The 15,260-nt window shown below is 38.2% G+C and overlaps 1 long non-coding RNA gene across 2 annotated transcripts in view; it reads right to left on the bottom strand.

Moving 5' to 3' along the window:
* Window positions 1–15,260, bottom strand: part of LOC133221027 (uncharacterized) — a 103,024-nt gene that overhangs the window by 17,401 nt on the left and 70,363 nt on the right. Inside the window, exon 1 of one of the 2 annotated variants that reach the window (XR_009727862.1) lies at window positions 403–458. The exons of the other annotated variant lie outside the window; for it this stretch is intronic. This is a non-coding gene — a long non-coding RNA (uncharacterized LOC133221027). Of the gene's footprint in view, window positions 1–402; window positions 459–15,260 lie in introns of those variants that run through there. 2 annotated transcript variants of the gene reach the window in all.

The following is a 15,260-nucleotide window of genomic DNA, read 5'->3' as shown; positions in this document are numbered from 1 at the left end:
GTATTTAGAAGTGGTCTTTTAAGGTTTTCCTTGCTCTGTAACACTAGTGCAGCTTAGTAGAAGATGAGCTTGGAGCTCCACCTTCAGGTATGAATATAAAGCTCTCACTAAGAAACGTGACAGGCCAACTAACCAAAGTTTTACCTTTAAGCAAGAAAGAAAGGGGACAAGTTTATTGATTGCTGAAGGCAGAAAAAAAAAAAAAAAAAAAAAAAAGGAGGGAAAAATCACAGTAACTCCAGACCCAGGAGCAGTATAGCTCTGCCTCTACCACACCGCACTTCAGCTAATGACACCCTCAGGATTATTGTCTTGGATTTGGTGTTACACCAATATGGCTACAGAGCTGCAGCTGGGACGGCATGGCTTTGTGTACTAGAACACCTGATGGGATGGACATACCTTGAGTATCTCTCTATGGAATCCCACTGCAGCCCAGCAACAGCCTCAGATGTTTCCAAAGAGACAGAACACAAGTGACAATTTTTCTTCCATACTGCAGTTGGGTTTTGAGCTTTTAGAACCCAATATGTCTGAAGAGTCACAATTAAATGGTGTAGTGTTACCTGAAGACCTCATCTGGAATATTGTGTCCAATTCTGGGCCCCTCAGTTTAAGAAGGACAGGGACCTGCTGGAGAGAGTCCAGTGCAGGGCAACTAAGATGATTAAGGGAGTGGAACATCTCCCTTATGAGGAAAGACTGAGGGAGCTGGGTCTCTATAGTTTGGAGAAGAGGAGACTGAGGGGTGACCTTATTAGTGTATATAAATATATAAAGGGGGAGTGTCACAAGGATGGAGCCAGGCTCTTCTCAGTGGCAAACAATGAAAGGACAAGGGGCAATGGGTACAAACTGGAACACAAGAGGTTCCACTTAAACTTGAGAAGAAACTTCTTCTCAGTGAGGGTGACGGAACACTGGAACAGGCTGCCCAGGGAGGTTGTGGAATCTCCTTCTTTGGAGACATTCAACACCCGCCTGGACACGTTCCTGTGTAACCTTATCTAGGTGTTCCTGCTCCGGCAGGGGGATTGGACTAGATGATCTTTTGAGGTCCCTTCCAATCTCTAACATAGTGTGATACTGTGATACCTGAAACATTGAGCATAGATCTCAGCAGAGAGTGGAACATGTCAATGCTTCTGCTCAGTTCACATGCTGCAAACCTGCTGCCATTTGATCAAATACTAGTTTTGTATTTCCTCAAATTAAATGCATTTGTATTAATTTAATTTATATTCTTATTACCCATGCAGCAAAACTGCTTGAGTTTTTTGTTAATAAAGATGATTAAACAAAGAGCTAAGAAATAGTTTGATACACAACACTAGCTCTGGTGGAAAGAAACAATAAAACCAAGCTGGTGTTCTATACTATTGGACATAGTTGGTGAATGTTTCACAGTTGTGCTGTCTAAAACCAGATCTGACATCTCCCAAAACCCATTTTTTTAGCTGTCTGATGCTGTGCTCATGATGGGATAATCTTCCAGGTGCAAGACACTATTTACTTGTGCAGCTGACAACTGTATGGACTTCAGTGGTTTTGCAGCTTCAGAGTTCTGAAACTCAGTATTCATCATGACTGATATTAGCAAAGGTATCAACCTTGCTCATGGGTTTGGTAATGAAATGCAGTTACTGGGAAAGTACATGTGGCAGATAGATGCTGCCTTGGTTTATGGCATTTAACAAAAATAGCATGACATTTTATGATTTTACCCTTTTATTATTATGCTACGAGTACAGCAGACAAACAACTCTGGGCCTGTGTCCAAGACTGGCTAGGCCTTAGCACCATTTGTAAGGTGCTAGAATTTGTGTTCAGAGCCTCTTCACCTTCCCAACATTTGCTTTGCTCTCGTACACCATTTCAGAAAGGAACTCCACATGTACATGAAAAATACCCAAGTAAAAAGAATGGCATCCTGCCTGAATACATTTTGTATATAATTCACAGATATTAAATTCAAAAGGGTCATCTAGTTACTAAGCTCTATCTTTTGTTAAGATCGTCTGCTTTAGAATAGGGAGTTTCTAAAATTACAGACTTAAAAAAGGACAGAGAGGTGAACAGGTGCAGAGAATACAAAAGGAAGGATATAGTCAAACACCAAACAAAACAGTAACAATAGAAGGAACCTTTAACTAAACACAGATTGAGGATGGACAGATGAATATTTAAAACGTGTAATTGCAAACTGCAGTGGCAGGTGACGAAAGCATAGCAAAGACTTCTCTTGACCATGCAGAAAACAATGACACCAAAGACTCCTCTTGACCATGCTGAAAACAATGACATCCAGAATCAGTTCTGGCTTTTTCAATTCTATACACTACTACTCAACCAGCAAAGGAAGGAGAAAAATATAGGCGCTCCACACAATTCCCAAAGGAAATATACTTTTGAACAAAAGACATGAGACCAAAAAGGGGAAATGTCTTCTCAGCTAACTAATTTTATTTCTATAGCACTTATTTAATTTATTTAAGCCACTTAATTATTGAGGTATTCAGAGACACATCATTGAGATGAGGTATCCTAGGGATACACTTGTGGAATTTCAGTGTCAAGCTATTTTAACACCTGAGCATTGTTACTGACTAAATATCACAAAAAGAATAAACAGTGGAAATGGAAGACAAGAAGTATAAGACAATGAAACCTGCAGGAATCTGTGCAGAATGAGTAAAATTTGAGTCAAAGGAGTGCTCCAGACATCAAGTGAGAAAAGTGACAAACATATTCAACGGAAAAATAGCCTAAACTGAGGAAAGACCACACCAGCTTGAATGACCTAAAGCAAAAATTCAAAACTGCACATTAGGGGACCAACAAAGAACAAAAGGAAATAGGACTGAAGTGGTAAGAGAATCTGTGAAAATTCTTATACTAACACAACCCAATGACCAAAGAAAATAGCACCCAGCAACTAAAAAGTTAGTAATGAGTTTATGGCAAGGACAAACCAAGAAGAGGGATAGGCAATCAACAGCCAACTAGAAGCACAATAGGCATTCAATATGTGAGCAGGAAAAGTAGACACTGGGATAGAGTTGCAAAATTCCAATGGAGAACAAGGCAACAGTGGAAATAAATCATATGTAAGTAGGTCTTAGAGCTGTAGTCATTTTTAATTTTTAAATTACAGATTAAATATATTAACAATTTGAAGACAAAACCTGTCAGTTACAGAATAAAACCTTCGAAGAAGCTGATCTTGACTTTTATCAAGTGATGGATATCAGCTGTAGAACTAGAAGCAGAATGTTGCACATTAAGGTAATTTCTTATTTCCAATCTTTCCTTATTTTTCATATTTAGTATACTGTACAGGTCCTCCTAATTAATTGCAAATTGCTTCCTTTGTGCATAATTTGCTGACAGATAAAAAGAAACTATTAAGATATTTAACTGATGTACAGAAAAAAACCCACCTTGCATACCCTGGAATCACAGTCTTTTCTGTCATGTGCTAAAGTACAAACTCTTTCCAATTTAGTGCAGCAACAAAGCGTTCTGAAAACAAGTTGGAAGACTTAGGCCCAGGTGAACTAGAATTGTAGATGTTATACAGCCTTCAAGTCAGCAAAGGGCTGGAATCATAATCAAACAGCTTTCCTACTGCAAGTATGAAACATCATTCAAATATACTGAAGAGTCAACAAATAGACCATAATAATTCTGGATCCAAATTGGGATAGCAATGCACAGATTTCTCTATTTTTCATTTTATCTGAGAAGTTTCTTTAAATATTATTGTTTATACCTTGTGGGGAATTACACATGCATTCATTCTTGCTATACATGGTCTTCTGAAAACTTACTTTTAATTAACAAATATATCTGTTAAACTTCTTTCAGAGTTGAACAACTTCCAAAATAAGCATTTAGAAGTTTTATTTATGAAGGTGATCTTATTATACAAAGCACCATTACCTATAAATAAGCTTTATTGTACAGATGAACATTTTCTTCTGAAATCTGTACAGAATCTTCCTACCTTCTGTGCCTTATTACAGAATCTAAGATTATCATGGAAACAAACAAAAACCAAGTTGTATTTTCAACTGTGTAGAACCTGTCCTCAAAAAATTCAAAGATTTTTTTCTGGAATACTGTTGACTCGACTTTCCTCCACCCTTTGCAAATTTCTGATCAATTTGCATACTGATATGAAATCACCAACTTAGCACTAAAGGAGTGTGTAATGTCTGTATGGCATGAAAAGTGCAGCACACAAACATAAGTAATGGAATTGTAGCAAACCATTACATGACATACTGAATAAACACTGAAGATCATGCCAAAATATAAACTACTCCACCTGAGTACAACACAGCAGTCCAGCTGGGTCTACCAGATGCTCTCTGCTAGATTCACTGGAAGCAGTCACTGTTCTTCCACTTGTCAAACTGTTCTAACTGCCTCCTTCTTATCTTACCCCTCTTCATTTCTAATACAAATACTGAAATCATCAAATACGCTTTCATGTAAAACAGCTCTTCTGCATAGGTAAAATATTCTCCCATCTGGAGTGAAGACCAGATGCATCACATTGGCAATCACCAAAGTTATTGTTTTATAGACAGAAGAACAATACAAGGAACAATGAAGGACTGTAGGTATCAGAAAATGTCAAAACATCATTTAGGGGCCTTTGTTCATGGATTTGTCAATAATTTAAAAGATCCTCATCCAAACAGAGCTTTATGCCTAACTATACTTCTGCTAATGCAGTTACTGAATGTGTTAACACTGAAACACCAGCATAACCATTTTCCCTTAGAGAGAAAATTATCTCCCTGCCAGTCATGTCTGAGAGATGGTGGTTGGAAACTGCTTCCAGTCAGCCCACTACAATAAGAGAGAATTTGATTTAGATGTTAGAAGAAACAGCATATATGCCATTAAAGAAACTGCCAGTGACTACATGGGAAGAAAAACAACTTAGTTGTCATTCATTTGTATTTTGGTACCTCCACATTTGAGTGGTACACCCCAATTGCATAACCTATTTGAATACAAAACCCCTGGTGGAAGCAGTCAACATCAGCCATTTTCACCTTCCATAACCTATTTATCCATACACCTTACCAGGCAGCACAAAATCTATAGTCTTATATAGCTAAAATCAGTGAAAACTCCTATCAGAATGCTAACTCCAAAACAGAAACATTATGTAGACACGAGCAACTTATTGGGGGACTTGTGGAAGATGTATTTGACAAGTTAGCTACTTTGAACTAGCTTTGCTAGCCATACTAGGCCTTGTGCATAAGCCTGAGATGCCCATCAGTTAGCCTGAGTGACTGCTGTATAACCTAGAAGTATTTAAAAACATAATGGAACATGCTGATACGTACTGATCCTGGACACAGTTCCTAGATACATGTACCTAAGTGTGCCCTGGTGGACATCAAGAAAGTGAGAGCATTCTTACCTGTCAAAACAAGATGAATAGTTCTAGTTTTTTCTCACAAGGTATAAAGAGCCACAGCACTGGTTTGAAAGTGAACCTCTCTCTCCACAGATAGGATCTGAGCGCTATTCCATGGGGTTGTGACCCAAAAGGAGACATTTAGAATTAATCTCCCTCTCCTTGGGACCAACCACCAAGTCCGTGATACCCTTGTACTGAATTAAGGTGAAATGACACCAACCAAACTGTTTTATGATTTATTACTACAAAATACAAGGCATGTGGTTTAGATATAATAACAATTATTCCTTTAACTGGACCAGTAAGTCCTGTGCCATGCATTTTTAGATACTCAATGAAAAAGAGAGGAGAGAAGGAGAGAGAAAAGTATCACTACCCGTTCATCCAGCAATGTCTCGTTGGTCCTCTTCACCCAGGGTGTCATTGGTGGTAGGAGCTCTCCCTCTGACCTGAACCCTGCATTTTTATGTACAAGTTCTTTTGCAGTGTTAGCCATAATTTGCATATGAAGTATATGATGGGCTCATATGTTTGAGTGTTTAGTGAACTCTTGTGCAGTTCCAAAGAGGTCAAAACAATCCTATCTACACAGTATCAGAGCTAATGTCTTTGTTATTTGCTTTGGTTAAGCTCAAGGCCTCTCAGGGTCAAATGCAAATGGTGCTGGCTCTACTACCAGGGTAGACTTAATTATATTGCATTGTTCAGAATACAGCAATTTAGCTTAAAAACTATTGACAAACAGCTGTACTAAATCTAAAAGTGGTCTTGAATTGTGCTTCCAAATATTGCTTTGCTTTGTCTTCTGTCTTTTGATACCTAATTTCCCCTTCTTCTCCAATCTCTGCCTCCCTCCCCCCTTTCTTTTTTTTTTTGGCCTCCTACCTATACAAACATTTCTCAAGACCTCATTTGAATCTTGCCAACTTCTAACTCTTGGACTTAATAACAGCCCACATCAACAAATCTGATTGTGCAAATTTACCTAAAGCATTACAGCATGAGAAGTATTTCCTTTTAACATTGTAAACATCATCCTCCTTTGATATTTCACTAAAAAAGCATCAACAAAGCATCTTTTTCTTGTTTATTATTGGAGTCAGTCTCTCACTTTCTGTTCTCAGGGAGTCCAAAGAGGCTTTAAGAGTGATTAACCTGCCTATGCACCATTCCTTTTATCCATTTCAGTTGATAGCATGGGTCCTCTTTCCACTTTGAAGGGGTAGAAATTAAACCATATTCAAATCTGCAGGTGATTTCTTACCTGAATTCCTCTGAAAATTCTGAGACTCTCCCAATTTCTCTTGACCTTCACAAACTGTGCTGTTTTAGCTACAGCTGGACAAGTAGCTCTTCTAATCAGCAACCCAGAACAGAATGTTATTCCAGCATGGGATTTGCCTTTTCACTGTCCTACACAACCTTAATGCACCCCCTTTCATGAATATCCCTTCTAAAATAGGTGAGCCTACTCTCATTCACATCCTTTAACAAGGATGATTACTACTTAAATGATTTGCATCACTTCCTCCAAAATTCGATCTGTAGCATCAGGAAAGGTACAAAGAGTATTCCCACTGCAACCGTGTTCATACTTTTAGAAATTAAGACTGTTTTCTGGCTTATCCACTGTGCTTATTGCTGTATTCTATCTCCTTCCTCAGGCCAGTCAGAACTATGGTTTTTTTGACGATGCGTGAGCAACTAGCAGAAATCCTTTGCAAAATGCTCACATTGATGTTCAGGTCCATCAGCTGACATTGTTCATTTACCATAGCACAGGAAGACATACGGACCATTCCCATCTTCCACACACACACACACACACACACACACACACACACACACACACCCCTTTCCACAAGATATTATTTTGCCTTTATCAGTATTTTGAGACACACTTCTGTGGCATCTCTACTTTCATAGCATCATAGAATGATAGAACAGTTAGGGTTGGAAAGGACCTTTAGATCATCTAGTTCCCCCTGCCATGGGCAGGCACACTGCACACTAAACCGTGCCACCCAAGGCTTCATCCAACCTGGTCTTGGTGTCATCAGCAAACTTGCTGAGGGCACACTCAGTCCCACTGTCCATGTCACCAACAAAGATGTTGAGCAAGACCTTTCCCAACACTGATCTCTGAGGGACACCACTCGTTACTGGTCTCCAGCTGGACATTGAGCCGTTGACCACAACTCTTTGTGTGCAGCCATCCAGCCAGTTCTTTATCCACTGAGTGGTCTGAGTTTCAACACCTTCCACATAATGACACAGTAGATAAAAGTCCCTACATGTCCACAGGGCAAGGACACATGTTGGTAAGCCCACATTTGCTTTATAATTATGAGCTAACTGTATGGAGATGCTGAAGTATTTCACAGCTAATTGTACTAAATTATCATATGATTACACAGGTAAATTGACATCTGCAAAGTTGTCTGAGTGCCAGGCAAGCCCAGCAGCAACATATTGTAAAAATCCACATTTTAACAGCATGAAGCTTACTCCCACTGGTCTGTTATTCAGTTATTTCTCCCAGTCAAGCTTTCAATACTGTTTGGTGTGATTCAGTTGCTTATACGTATAACATTGTTACACTGCCTCATTCTGAAAGCCAAAAACATTAGTATACACCTAAACATGTAAAATAGGATTATAAATTCAAGTAATTATACTCTATTTATACATCTCCAATAAACTATTCATCTCAAATTCCCATCCTCCTATTCACCTCATTCACTTTGACTTGTCCTTTCTATGTCTCATTACTTATCACTTTCCCTTTGTAAATTAAATCTATATAATTTCACACATAATACCTCACATGTTATGAAAATTATGCATAACAGCTAAGTTATGCATAATATTTAATAACAATATTTTGTACTTAGCATAACTCCATTTGTGCACAAGTCTCAGAACTTTATAGATGTCAACAGTGATTTCTAGCCTTTTCCCTCACCAAACTGGGGAAACACAAGAAAATATATGAAGTTAAAAAATTACACTGGCAGGCATTAATCTTGCCTGAGGTCCTGTGAAGTTGGGACTCCATACAGATGTCCATAGAATTCAAAGGGGCATTATGTGGGGACAAGACATAATGCCAGAGGATACTAAAGAAGTAAATAAGCTTCCAAGGGGCATAAAGAAGACAATAATATTTCTCATTCAAGCACTGTGCCAGAAGGCCTCGAATTCTTCATGCTCAGACCATAAGTAACTCCGTACACCTTTCTCTCTGTACTCAGTGAAGTCTTCTTGCAAACTGAAAGTCGTTTGGCTCAGTTCTTCAGTTAATTGCTAAGTGGAGGCAACATATGTACAAGCGAAAAGGCCCAGTTACATGTCAAATGTCAAAATCTCATTTTAAATTAGATATAGATAAAAATGGGGATAACAAATTAATCTACATGCTGATTCCACAGCTTGATAAAAAGCTGCCTTGCTAGTGCTTGTTGGGCTTAAAGATTTATTTAAAATAATACTATATCACAGAAAACACTGAAATTCAGAATCCATTTACCAATCCCCTCATCTAATGCTATGATTTTTGCACGGTGAGTGATAACTCAAACAGTTAATTCTCTCTCTTACTAGAATAAGCATTAAAAAAACCACCAAACTTCTAATTAGCTTTATTCACAATCTATACAAGGTGGTTCTTAGTCTTCATCAAAGAAATACAACACTGAACAGTAACAAAGCCAATACATTCTTGATAAAATAGATTTAATTAAAATTCTCTTGGGAAACAGGTATTCACACCCTTTTCCTCTGCCCTCCCAAACAGGACACCCATGCTAAGATGACTCTCAGAATACAAGTCGTATCTCAGCTGCACCCTCAAATCTCACGCTCTCTTGACTTTTTCTAACATAACTTTTCCCAGTGGTACCCATTCAGAGCTGATGGGCTAAGCTGTGTCCTACAGCAGGTCTGTTGCAGAGGTGGCTGGAGTCAGCTGCCAGAGTAGCCCCTCATGTCTTCCCACAGAGGCCACCCCTGGAACCTCCACCACAAGCACTACCAAAGGTTTATCACCTTATACCCCATGCAGCAAGATACATTCCATTCTGAAACCAATAGTTTCAATTGCGCTCTAATTTCTGCCACACACTTCAATTAAAACTCTTATAAAAACATACAAACATAAAGGAAGTGCAACCTTTTAAGTGAAAATGTAATAAATTTTCCCATTTTCCCCAAAAGGAAATACAAGCATTGAACAGCTTAAAATGGGGCCAAACATCGTAGGTACCACAGATAGTTTGTTTTCCAAAGCCAGATGCAGCAACTCCATTGCAGAAAGGTATCTCTCCACCTGACTGCAAATAAGAAGTGCTGGAAAACTAAATCTCCTCCAGCCACTGAAATATGCTACCACAAAGCCAAAGCACACTTACAGGGTGGTCTCTGCTCATATTGTCAGCACAATATCCTTGCTGCCACAGGAGAAATTCAAACTGATGCTACTCTGATTCCAACACAGCAATGATGTATCCTGCAGTACTTCCTAATTCACTGCAAACCCATGACTGTTCTTCACTTAGTTCATAATAGCTGAAAGTGTGCTATGACCTTGGTTTGAGATGAAAGAGTAAAGGTCTACCATATCTACAGGCGATAATCGTTGTGTGGTGTGAGACTACAAAATTAGGATACTAGAAAAGAATTTTAGTTAGCGGTGGCCTCTCTGTAACTTCCAACAGTATTGATTCAAGTAAGCTGAAGGAAATAAAAGTTATGTATTGTCAGATTCTGTGCTCATGGTTTTTGAGAACCTAGATATATACCTCAGATGTTAACTCTTTGGAAATGTGCATTATTAAGAGGAATATGTCAGGTTAGGTATCCATCACGAAGCAGCCCGCTACAGGGATGTGCAGAATATCAATGGGTTTATATTCCCAACCTATGTGAGGACCAAACCCTAAAAAGCACCAGACTGGCCTAAATTACCTTAGAAGCTTTCCTAAATTACCTCAGAAGCTTTCCATTTTTAGTTCCTCTTACATTAATAAATGCTTCAGATAAAGCAGTAGAGGGAGGAATAAAATGTTTTTATTTTCTGATGGTAATCTTAACAGAATCATCTATGCTCATATGTGACAAAAAAATTTAATTTACCATGTGCTGAACAGGCATTCGTTGAGGTGATTCTATAGACAGCTTAAAAAATCTCATAGATAAATGTCTTTGTGTGGCTTTCTGGATGTCCTTGATTGCAAGTATTTGCAATAAAGCAACACATGCTATGGCATTCCTAGCTTGTGTTTTTGTTTTATTCTTGATATGCTGCTACATTTCTTTTTGTCCTTTACCTTCAGCAGTACTAAGACATATTAATATTCAATTACATTAATGGACATTTTGCATTTACTGAGTTTAGTACAATATATTCTTTTAACAGACCAATCTGCCACCTAATTCTAAAATATCATTCTCTTTAGTATTATATTGCTGTGAATTTATTCAACTGGAAGTTAAGTCTGAGTTTCTACATATTAGGGAAGATTATTCTGTTACTTCTTCACTTTGGTAAATGGAGCTCATTTAATGTCATCTACCTATACAAATGTGTATAGAGAATTAGATAATGTCTTACAGTTTAAACAGTACTGCTGTACTATGCTCGTAGAATTCAACTGGAGCATAGAGACTGACTATAACTTTTTATGTGCAAGCTTTAAATTAGAGGTCTTTATCTCCTTGGATACATACATTTTACTTACGAGGCATGGCTGAGACTAAATTTCATTCATTCTAAACAAATTACACAATTACATTCCCAGGAAAGTTGCCACGCTGCTGGGCACTGTTGTGCTAATAGGAATTCTATGACCAAAACATGGAATTCTAATTTAACTTTGGGAACAATCTGCAATTTAAAGGCTGGCAGGGAGTGAGAAGGGAGGAGAAGGAGGAAGAATAAGAGAAGGAAGCATAGAAGAGAAGAGAGGGAAAAGTGAATGAACTAGTACTATACATTTCAGAGTTTGTGGGTAAACTTTCATTTTAAACATTGTTAAGAGTAGCCACAGGTTCATTTAAAAAAATATGAATGAAAACTACAGAACAATAAAAAAACAGCTGTGAGCTCAGCAGAAAAGCCATTTCCATATGCAGGGGTGAAATGGTGCTTGATAGGCTCATTCATCAGTAGAGCTGGTTTTAATCTGGAAGTTTAACACAGCACTTCACTTTAAGAGCAAACTATGCACTATGACACCACATGGACACAAGTCTTCCACACTCTTCCGAACAGCTGTAGCTTCAACTTTGTTGAATAGTTATTTAGAATTATTTAGAATCATAGTGAACAAGAAGGTAACCAAGTTAAAAAAATCAAAACACATTTTCATTTGCAATTAGTAAGAAGATTTCTACATTAGAACAGCATGACTTGTCATCAGTAGAAACACACATCTATTCAGGAAAGCACCCCTTGGCAAGGATAGTACACCAGAACGCACTTAATTTTATGTTTAAACTCATAGCTAAGCATGCACATGGTACCGCCTCAACAAAAAGCAGATACAATCCTCTATTTAAGCAACTTCATACATCAGTGTCTAAAGCTACAATATAGAATCATAGAATAGTTAGGGTTGGAAAGGACCTTAAGATCATCAAGTTCCAACCCCCCTGCCATGGGCAGGGGCACCCCACACTAAACCATATCACCCAAGGCCTTGTCCAACCTGGTCCTGAACACTGCCAGGGATGGAGTATTCACAACTTCCCTGAACAACCTATTCCAGTGCCTCACCACCCTAACAGGAAATAATCTCCTCCTTATATCCGATCTAAACTTCTCCTGTTTAAGTTTTAAACCTCCTTATTAAACACAGATGAGGAACAGGAAAATCTTATGTTACTGATACCATGTAAACTGGTGGAATGCATCAAAAAACATACTGGTATTAGCTTCACAGCATTATTCGATTTTCTTCCTCCTTTCAATGGCTGGCAAAATGTGAGGTGTTTTATCAGGTTAAGGCCCAGGATGCAATGGCAACAGAGGGAGGAAGAGCGTAAGAAGAGATGCTATGTTTCAGAAATCCATAACATTAACCATAAAACCAACCAACCAATGAAACAAACAAACACCACCCCCCCCCCCCAAAAAAAAAAAAAAAGAAAAAAGAAAAAAAGAAAAACTGCACACACAGAAACCATGCTGGTACCTATATTTTCATTGTAGTGCTTGGATATCCCCATGAGCAGGCTACAAGTAAGGCTCCCTCCCATCTTACCTCTGGTCTATAAACCTGGATTTCATGGTTGAAAAACAGCATGGCTTCAACAGGAGAGACAGATTCTTCCCCAAACTAGTTTATAGCTATGTTTTTAAGATTTTATTCAGGCTGAAGTCAAAGGGCTGCAGATCACAGGCTGCCAATTAATTTTTTTGTACTGGTGAAGGGGAAAAAACCCAGAAAACTTACACTCCTGCATCTTAAAACAGTGCTTCACACACTAGAGAGAAGAAGGGAGCCAGGGCCATCATACCTCCACATCCTTCAAATAGGTTTCACAAGGCAGGGATAATTTTGCTGCCTATCTCCAAAGGCGTGATTGAGATACTCGCAAAACTAGCTGGGGGGTGTAAAAGGCTCAGCATAGGCAACTTCAGTACCCACCTGCGCCAAGCTTTCCTCTTAGAGAAAAACTGTAGTTCAGACATCTTTTTGCAGCATTTCCCTCTGGCTGACTTATCTCCCTGCTTGTTTCTCTCTATACTCCCTTTGATTAACTGTCTGTTGTAAATCCTAAATCTTCCCTGTTTCTTGAAAAATTATTTAAATTCTGGACTTGGGTATATAAACGCCACTCACAGAGTCATAGAATCTTTATTACTTTCAGTTTTATTTAGTTGTGGGGTTTTTTTCATGTTACAGCAAACTAAAAAATGTAAACCAAATAATTATTTCTCCTAATGTTAATTAAATTACTCTCATGTCAGACATTTTAATGTGTCAGCCCTACTTACATGGCTACTCAGGGAGAGCAGTATGGAAGACAGTTACATGCCAATGAAGCACGGATATGACTGGCTGGATTCGCTTGCATTATCTTGCTAACTCAAGGTCATGTGCCTGTTCAGACAGTGCTAAAACATTCAGTGACCCCAAAATAACTGTCTTTCATTACTGCATAACTTGATGCTAACCACTGAGTGCCCTACATTCTTTAAGCATTCTACATCCTATTAGTTAAAAAAAAATACTGTTTCTGTGTCTACACACTTTGGTGCACTTCTGCAAAGCTGCATCAAACTTGAGTTTCACACTAGCCCATGATACTTCACCCTATTTCTCTTCACAGATTTTCTGAAAACAACTAGAAAAATTCCCTACACAGTATTTCTGGATTTAACATTGAGATTTGCTCTTACAGAGTGTTTTGAATGTTGTTTCAATTTTAAAATTTGATATTCAGTATCTTTAGTCTAATGCTCTCTCTCCTTATGGATGAAGTCATACATCTCAATTTCCCCCCGTTACATACCACATCATCTGCCCTCCTGACAAATAGTCTACCCCTTTTCAAAACAAGACATGAGCCTTGAAAGACACCTTGCCTTGAAAGCTACCATGTCAAATCTGACCTTCATCTGTCTTGACTACAATAAATTGTATACTATCAAAATGTGGTAATGGGAATTGTTTAAAGCATTTATGAATGAATGGAGGAGCTCCCTCTGCCTGCAATAAAATAAACCAAGAAATTTTCTACCCCTCCACCAGCTTGCAACTTAAACATTGTGCAGATTCAGGATCATCAATGAAATGGGCACGCAGCTGTTTTGTGGAAGTACTGCTGGCTGAAATGCTTTTCAGACACTGAAATGGGAGAAGGAAGTTAGCATTGAGCATTCCAAGGAGTCAAAAAAATGCTTTGGCAATAAAAGATTTTGCCAGTTCAGAGATTGAGGTCTGCAAATAGATTTATTACAGATGAGAGATTGATACTCTCTTAACCTTATCATCTGATCTCCCAGGGGCAAACAATATAACTTATTTTATATCACATGGCACAAAGAGCATTCTCCATGCCTGTTGAATTGCTTTATAATACCACTGGTGTCTCACTGTTTTACTTGGTTCCATTGTTCTCTCCTTGCAGACTACAGGACAAAGTCAAAGATATTTGAATCCAATTAACTTAATATTTCACTACATTCTCAATGAAAAAATCATTTCAACAATTGATACTAATTTCTAAACGACTAATTTGCAAATTTCAGAATCTACTCTACACCGACATTCATAAATCCTAGTTTAATAAATGAATATAATTTCCTTGGGTCCATTTGCATATTGCTGACCCCCTTGGTAGGGATTAAAGAGATTCTCCTCTATTACAGCTTAAACCGAGACACTAAAATGACTATGTGGCCCAGACAGCACATTAACCCTTATCACCACTACAAGGAGTAATAACTGCAGAGTAAATTCAGCAACATTCATTCAGTCCAAACAAACATTAGTGGAGAAACAGGGGACAAACTGAACTGCATTTCAGGCTCCACCTTCAAGTTTTACACTGCCTTGATTTTTAACCCTACTTGTGCACTGATTTTAAATTTCTAATGTCCGAACTTACTTCTTAAAAAAAAACCCACCAAACCAGCAAAACTTTGGTTTTTAAAAGATGTTTGTTATTTTTACTCTTCTTTCACAATTGTACCAATTTTATCACAATCACACAGACAGATCAAATATGCAGTTCATTGGGTGAGGAACAACATAAGATACCTGCTTACAATTCTTTCAATACTTCTGATTAAAAGATCCAAGTTCAC

The sequence above is a fragment of the Neopsephotus bourkii genome, unplaced genomic scaffold (assembly GCF_033783945.1).
Source record: "Neopsephotus bourkii isolate Nb327-2 ecotype Australia unplaced genomic scaffold, CSIRO-AGI_Nbou_v1 NB_1508, whole genome shotgun sequence".
NCBI classification, from domain to species: Eukaryota; Metazoa; Chordata; class Aves; order Psittaciformes; family Psittacidae; genus Neopsephotus; species Neopsephotus bourkii.
Note: the sequence above shows the minus strand (reverse complement) of the source record. Positions and strands in the feature narration are given on the sequence as shown.